At 47.7% G+C, this 7,446-nt stretch overlaps 1 long non-coding RNA gene across 1 annotated transcript; it reads left to right on the forward strand.

Moving 5' to 3' along the window:
• Positions 1–3,266: 3,266 nt before the first annotated feature.
• LOC144136488 (uncharacterized) lies at positions 3,267–4,450 on the forward strand. Its single transcript, XR_013315625.1, has 2 exons — positions 3,267–3,398; positions 4,180–4,450. It is a non-coding gene; the product is annotated as an uncharacterized LOC144136488 (long non-coding RNA).
• Positions 4,451–7,446: the final 2,996 nt, after the last annotated feature.

A 7,446-nucleotide genomic window follows, 5' to 3' on the forward strand; every position in this document is an offset into this window, starting at 1 on the left:
TGCGCCTGTGTGTGTTTCATGAAAAGAATTCGTTCTATAATTAAAACCTCTATTCAGTATTTGTGCAAGTGCTCGCTGGAGCACTCTGTATATATTAGCACAAAACTATCGCCGCAACTACTGCGCGTTTAGTGGCATCGACGCAGAAAATAAACATATATGTATACTCGGTGCTTAGATGCCGACCAAGAACTAAAAAAATCAAACAATTCGTTTCACAAGAGATTGTCAATAAGGCGCTAGTAGGTACGTGATCCGAAACGCATATTTTTTAATTTCTAGTCGGCATCTTTTTTGCGCGTTTTCATACTATTGTTCCCGACCAGACAAGTTTTCGTCGAAGCTTCGACTTCATATAGTGGTCAGGTTTTGTAGGCGAAAATACCTGCGGATTACAAAGCACTCTCACGGGTCCCCATGATCAACTGCGCTTCGGTCTGGCAAACCTTTTATCATCCCCCTCCTTCTATCATCCCCCTGCTCAACCAGCTGGCCAAGCATGGCTAGTAGACACAGCTCACCGCACCGCAAAGCCCAGGTCATTGGACTCTTGTACAAGTAGGAGCCCACCCTTGCGGACCTCTGTTCTCTTCTTAAAATAATTAAAAGCTATTCCTCCTCCTCGTCCTTTTCTATCGGATGGGGTTTTGCTCGGTTGGCTGGAAGAAGACGACTTTGCAATAAAAACGCTGCGAGGGGAAGAAGAGGTAAACGAGGAACAGGACAGCGCGTGCTCCGACCGCCGTTTGTTCTTTCCACGGCGGCATGGATATGGGCTGTTTCGCGGAGGGTCGCCTGTCGAGTCTGCTGCAGTGCCTAGAGTTCAAGATCCTCTGCAGGAACGCACGGTGAGTTGCAAGACTTCCACCGACGCTATTATGAGGGCGCCTGGCTCGTGGCACTGATATGCGGTGGCGTACACATGCGGCATCATCGTCTTGTGTCTTTAAGCTTAGCTTCGCTTCCTGGTACTGCGCTATAGCGCATTATTACAGCGAAAGCTGATTTAGTTTTGTGCAAGCCATTTAGTAGATGTAATTTAGGGGGTACAAAAGCAGGCGTGTAACGCGTGACGTTGACACTAGGGCCGCGGACCTCAGCGCCACTGAGGTGTCCACTGATCCAGTGAGCCAGTTATATGCATTTCCACCATTTTTCACAAAAACAACAGAAGGCTTACACGCCGAATAAGACAACGCTGAGATTTGAGACTATTTGCTTCGGGAAAACGGATCCTGGAGTTCGTGAAGTGTGCCCGGAACACGATCGAAGCGAAGACTGCAAGCGTGGAAGGCGGCGTGTGCAAAACAGATATTTGAGAGGCCCAACCGGCAGTCACCTGCAAAACGGGCGTGTCACTCCAGTCTTCACTGGCGCTAATGCTAATCGGCTTTCAATGGTTGATGCGCTAAACTACCAAGCTTAAATCTAGTATTTTGTGCTCCATGCTATTGGAGCGGAGAGAGCGAAGGCGTTATTCAGTAAGCGTACGCAAACACCCAGGAAAGCTACTACAGTTTGGTTAGCAAGAAAAACGAACGATGAAGATGGCGCCAAAAAAGGTACCAAGAACAGACGAGGAGAGCAGCAACGCCTGTCCTGTCCTCTTTCTTCTTGGTGCCGTTTTTGCAGCTGCTTCTGTCGTTCAAGTATGTCTAACTAGCGCCTGAGTATATCCTGTTACCAAAAAAAGAAATACCAGAACGTTAAAATCGCCAGGCTGAAATTGCAGATGAACAGAGCATGTTAGATACTGAATGCAACACTTGAAGGGGTGCAAGATAAGAAAGACCGCCTGTCCGCTGTAATTGCTCAAAAAGTTACTGCACCGACAATTGAGACTGATATCACTTAATTTCAGTCGTATGACGTCAGAGGCATGGCAAAACCGACAAGCATTAGGCGGATGGAATGGAGGATGAACGCACGAAACTCTCGCCTCGAACGAGCTCCGCGCCAATATCCTGCATGTTCCAAGGTGATATACAACCCCCCACAGACATCTAGGCGAAACTACCTAGTCGTCAAATTTCAGCGCTATCGCCAAACCTACCGCTGAAATTCGCGTTACAGGTGGTAATCATACTGTTTTTTTAAGCAAAATAACATCTCTTTTGTAATGGGGCGTTTACAATAATAATATTGATTCAGCTGATAATGCAAAATACCAAGCAGACGATAAGCACGCACGGATTGGTTGACATAGCACACTTTGTTGAGTCGCTCTTGGTAAGAGTACCCCTCACAGTCGTTGAACTCCAATTTGTGCCGCAACGTCGCAACTAACAAGCATGTGCACCGCTGCTTGAAGAGACTTCGTGAAGCTGGGCAATCTCCGTTTGCGCCAGTGTGCACTTACCAATTGACCTGTCCTTTATCTCTGAACATTCCGATTCGATATGAACATGTGGCTTCATGGTGCAAGTACGTTTTCGCAGGAATAAGTCGACACCGCAACAAACAGCGAACAACGCACAATGAGTCTTCGTATACCTGCCTATCAGGACCTATCAGGAATGCCTCTCCTGTCTATAAAAACCGTTAAGCGCTAATCATGCTATATACGTGTGTAAGTGTGAGTGTGCATCAACATCTCTTTAATAACAGCGAATATCCCTGCGCTGCACCGCTACTGAAAGCTCATGCCAGTAAATGAACGCCTGCGACAGATCGTATAGTTTCAACGATGGCTATGGGCGAGCGCAACGGCTCCCTACACAACCCCCCCCCCCCCCGCCAACACCACCAGCCCGCCCTTCAGCGGACATGGATATGCATACTCAGCGACCTTAATCACTCGATCGATAAATGGCTTCGAGTAGTATATCATCTCAAGATTTGGGTTGCTAGGTTTTTTAAGGAAGCCCCGCTGACCGGCTCAGAAATGAATCCCTCGGGCGCTATGCGACTCATGCGACACATGCGACACATGCGAGCACATGCGACCGAACCGCAGACACGAGGGCTGTCCGATTTGTCACAAGCGCTATGATTTTTTCGTGATTCTGTTCATGCGACACAGTATCACGGCATTACAAGGCCTCTCTTTCGCGTTGACAAAGGTGAAGTAGTTCAAAAATAATATATTTTAGGACCGATAATAGTTATTGCCGCCCATAAATGCCTTACGAATCCACAATGACCTCGCATTATGCTCTTTACTTCCCAGCGTCCTCCTGCCGTGGTGGAATGCAGAGCGGACCAGTTTATCCTGGCGGATACCTGACATGACGCCAGAGCCAAGGTCTGCTGCCCAGGCGGGACTACTCGTCGGACGCCATCGAGTTGGAGACGTGATGAAGCTGTGGGTCATGAGAACCGAGACAAGACTATTTTCCGGTCGTGAACGCAATGCCACTACCTTCAGATACCCAGTGGAGCACTGCCCTTTTGACAAGGTGTGTGACTGGAGCCATCTGCAATTTTATGCAGGGTCAAAGACAAGCGGAACCTAGTGAAACCTATTAGAATTAGCTCTCGCTTGTTCTCTGAAAGGAGTAAAAAATTCGGCTTTCGAATCTCTTTACGGCGTGATGAGATATGAACATAATTGCATAGCCTCGATAACTTCTACTTTCCGCTCACGACAACATGCTGTATGCATATATAAGTTGCCGCGGTCTTTGCTAAAAGAAGCGTATGATCGCGTAGCATTCTCAGCCCTGTGTGAACCAGTAGTAGTTAATTTAAATAAGACAATGCGCTGACTAAACGACGGCTTAAATAAAAAAAAAACAAGCTGCACCTCCACCGCGGTCATACCTCACGAAGGAACGAAGTTGGTCCTAAAGTGTCGTGTCTTCGTGGGCGTTCATGTCTCAGTTATATTGCCTTCTCCATTTAGACAGACCTCTGTCAAATGCCTTCTTTTGAACCAGTAGCAGCTTCGAACAGCGAACTCTGCTGAGCCCGGCATTTTCGCATAAGTCAGGGGCGAATCCATCATCAACCATTATTCATTACTGCTACTGAAACGTTTACGGACATAATGTACTACACAATTCTTAATTTTTCAGTTTATACTGCGGAAACTTTTAACCACTCCGACTGCAAGAAACAATACACTATACATGTAAAGAGCTCATTGTAAAGAATTAAAGGTGTGCACGACCTGTATTCTTGCATCATGTATTAAATTGCACCTTTGTCGCGTCATGGTTATTGTTCCCAATTTCGCAGCATTTGTGCCTGGGCGACGCCTTCCTCGCCGCGAACATCATCTGCTGGCCGATAACATCAGACTGCGACCTGCCCGCAATGATCACGCGACCGACGTTTGGCATGTTCGGATTCACCCTGAGCTTGCTGTGCCTCGATGGAGGCCCGTCCCCGACCTGTTCTGTGGCAGCGACAGGCGCCTGAGGCGGAGGTTTGAACTGGGCACTGTCGACAATCTTCCATCAGCTCGTTGCTTGGGCATCCGTTGCTGCGGCCCAGTCTTCGCCGAGGGCCTTTGACCACTTCTGTCTCTGAGCAGCCCCTTGGTTGTTCCGGGCTGCGATATAGTGACCGTCAGAAACACGGCGCGACGAGAATGCCACGCCGTAACTGAGGACTCCTACAGGACAACACTGAGCGTCGGGCGTTCAAGCACAGCAGCACGAGTGCCTGCCCTGACCTTTTTTTCTTCATGCATTTCTACCTGTTTTGTATGTCCTTTACGCTTTGATATATATTAATGTTTGTGCCCCTTGTGTTTCTATGATATATGCGTTTAGTAAATATTTTGTCGATGTGCATGTGTTGTATTGATTGATGCGCTGATGTGCGGCGTCTTGCCGTACTACTGCTACCTGATTAATGTGGCCTTTTAAGGCATGGCGTTAGGATTTCGCTTGTGATTCTAACACCATGTAATCGCGCCGATTATTCCCGTTTGAAACTTTGTTGGTACTTAAGACAACTAGTGGTAACGATTTCTCGAATTCCGTTGTGCGGTTCGTGGTATAGAATGGGGGATTTCACACACCGAAGCTGCTCGCGGGTGGAGTGAAGGGACATAGTGAGACTCCAGATAAATCTCAAACCATTGGCATTCTTTAACATGCACTGGTACCGCACACGATTTGAAAACTCTTGCAACGCGGTAGCTGTCCTTGCGATGTCTCGATGCAAAAAGGGAAGAAAATCTCGGAAAGGTGCGTTACATAATGCGACCAAGCTCCGCGATCCAAGGCTCTCTAATACGTTCCTTTTGGCCAACAGAGTTCAGGCCGGAGTTTGTTATTTTGGTCGGCTGGCTCAGTGTTTGCCAGATAAGCCGAGGTCAGGAGAGGTTCGGGGGCGGTCTGAAGAGTGCAAATAGCAAATGGGATGAGGAATAAAGCAAGCAACCGCAGCGGTGGCCTAGTCGATTGAGCGTCCGCCTCGCGTGCGGGAGGTGCCGGGTTCGATCCCCAGTGCCGCCGGGTACCTACCGGTGGTGCAATGGGAACAAGCTTCCCCTGGCCTTGTGCTCAGCTTATTTAGGGTGAAATGCTTGAGAAATGGGTCTTTGACCTAACCTTGAGTAGAACAAGAAACCTTGTGCCATGGCGCTGTTTCGCCACAGATGCCCTTGCGCCATAGAAATTCGTCATCAGAATAAAGCAAGTGACGCGGCTGCAAGAGAACAAAGACAAATGTAGAGCCGATGTATGACATTTGGGGAGTGACCAGAACGTATGCGAGAAACACATATCCCAGAAGACGAAAGCTGGCCTATATGGTGCTTGGTTAACAGCTGCGCGACATGGTTGCTAGCGCGAAACAGAATTCGCTGCTCTGCTACTGACCCAAAAGATGCGGGTTCACTCCCGGCCGTGGTGGTCGCATTTCAACGGAGACGAACTGGTAGATACCCATTAAGTTTGCAATGTCAGTGTTCGTTGAAGACACCCAGGTACACAGTTCGTGCTGTAACGTGTTTCCTATATAATATTGGATATTTTATGCCATTTCTGTCCGTAAATGTGTGAAATACGCTCTGCCTATAGTCTGCTTAGATGCGGAATCACTGTTTATGGTCGCAGCACGGCTCGCTGCTGCACAGGGTGAATTTGCTTCAGCGTTCCCTGCTAAAGAATACCGCCTCCGTCCTGCCCAGTGGTAATAACATTGATATTTTTAGAATACTAAAGCTTTCAAGTTTTAATGCTTTGTATTAAGGCAGTCCCCTGATTCGGACCCCGGATCAGGACGTATCTTAATGCGATGGCATTATACTTCACATCAGGTGACTTCGCGTTCGTTATATATTTACAAAAATTGTCAGCGTTTTATCATGCTTAAACCTGTTAAAGTGCTAAAGCTCTGGGTTTTTGGTAATATTCGGCCAAGATCAAATTTAGACGGTGGTCCGGGCCAAATTTTGGAAAAGGTAAGGGCGAAATTTGGAGGTCATCATCCCGTTGGGACGGTCAATCATGGTTGGACATCGATATGGGCCCAAATTGGCCAAGCTCAAATTTTGTAAATTTTGACTATGTTCAACACCATCGTGTTGGGCATGGTCAAATTCGGGGTTGGTCGGCAAAATTGGGAGCTATGTATATGATATGCTTTTTTTCACTTCACACGACGTCGTTGTTGCCAGGTGTCGGCACGAGATTGGACGGACAAGATTCTTGGTCGGTGTTGGATGGTGTATCAGCGCTTTCGCACGAAATGTCTGCGATTGGTCTAGAAGGCGACGACGTAACTGGGTCGAACTTGTGACGTTACATGACCTTGGGACGTCGTCACAACTTTGCCACCGTGGCATCTGACAACCTGCCGACTAGGGCAGATAGCAATTAATTCAATTAAATTCAATTTACCACATGCCTACCTTAATTGACCCTTCACATCATGTGATTTCGCGTACTGCGTTAGTCCCGAAAGTCGGTGGTTGGTCGCGAGGGCGATAACGACAGAAGGCCACGTAACCTGGCCTCTCACGTGTTTACTGGTCTCGCCTATTCACGAGAAACTGGCAAAGTACGAGACAAGCAGGTTGGAACCGATTGGGTGGAAGGTGTCGACGGCATCTGGGCCACGGAGATGAACGAAGACACAGAAGAGATGTACGAAGAGGAACGGGACCAAGATATGCTCAGGGCATGACTACGCTTGTGCCAATAAAGATGCGATGACCGCGGCCACATATTGTGTGTGGTTAAGGAACTGATCATGACACATAAATATGTAGCGGCAACATTGCTTGTAATGCTGTCTGATTCCACTGTTGAGGTGAGTTAACCGTTTCTATAATTTTCTTTTATTCAGACATGCATTTAACGGCTACATTTTCACCTTGATTTGTTCGCAGGGCTTTGTCCGTCCGTCCACGTCATGAGAAAATGACTGTCTCCCATTGAGCTGCTTTACTGCCGCATGCAGGCAGAAGATAATTAAATGAAATAGATGCGAAAGCAAAGACTGAAACAACAGGCACGTCGCAGGAGCCACATCCGCAAAAGAGTTTGG

This window comes from Amblyomma americanum, chromosome 1 (assembly GCF_052857255.1).
Source record: "Amblyomma americanum isolate KBUSLIRL-KWMA chromosome 1, ASM5285725v1, whole genome shotgun sequence".
Classification (NCBI taxonomy): Eukaryota; Metazoa; Arthropoda; class Arachnida; order Ixodida; family Ixodidae; genus Amblyomma; species Amblyomma americanum.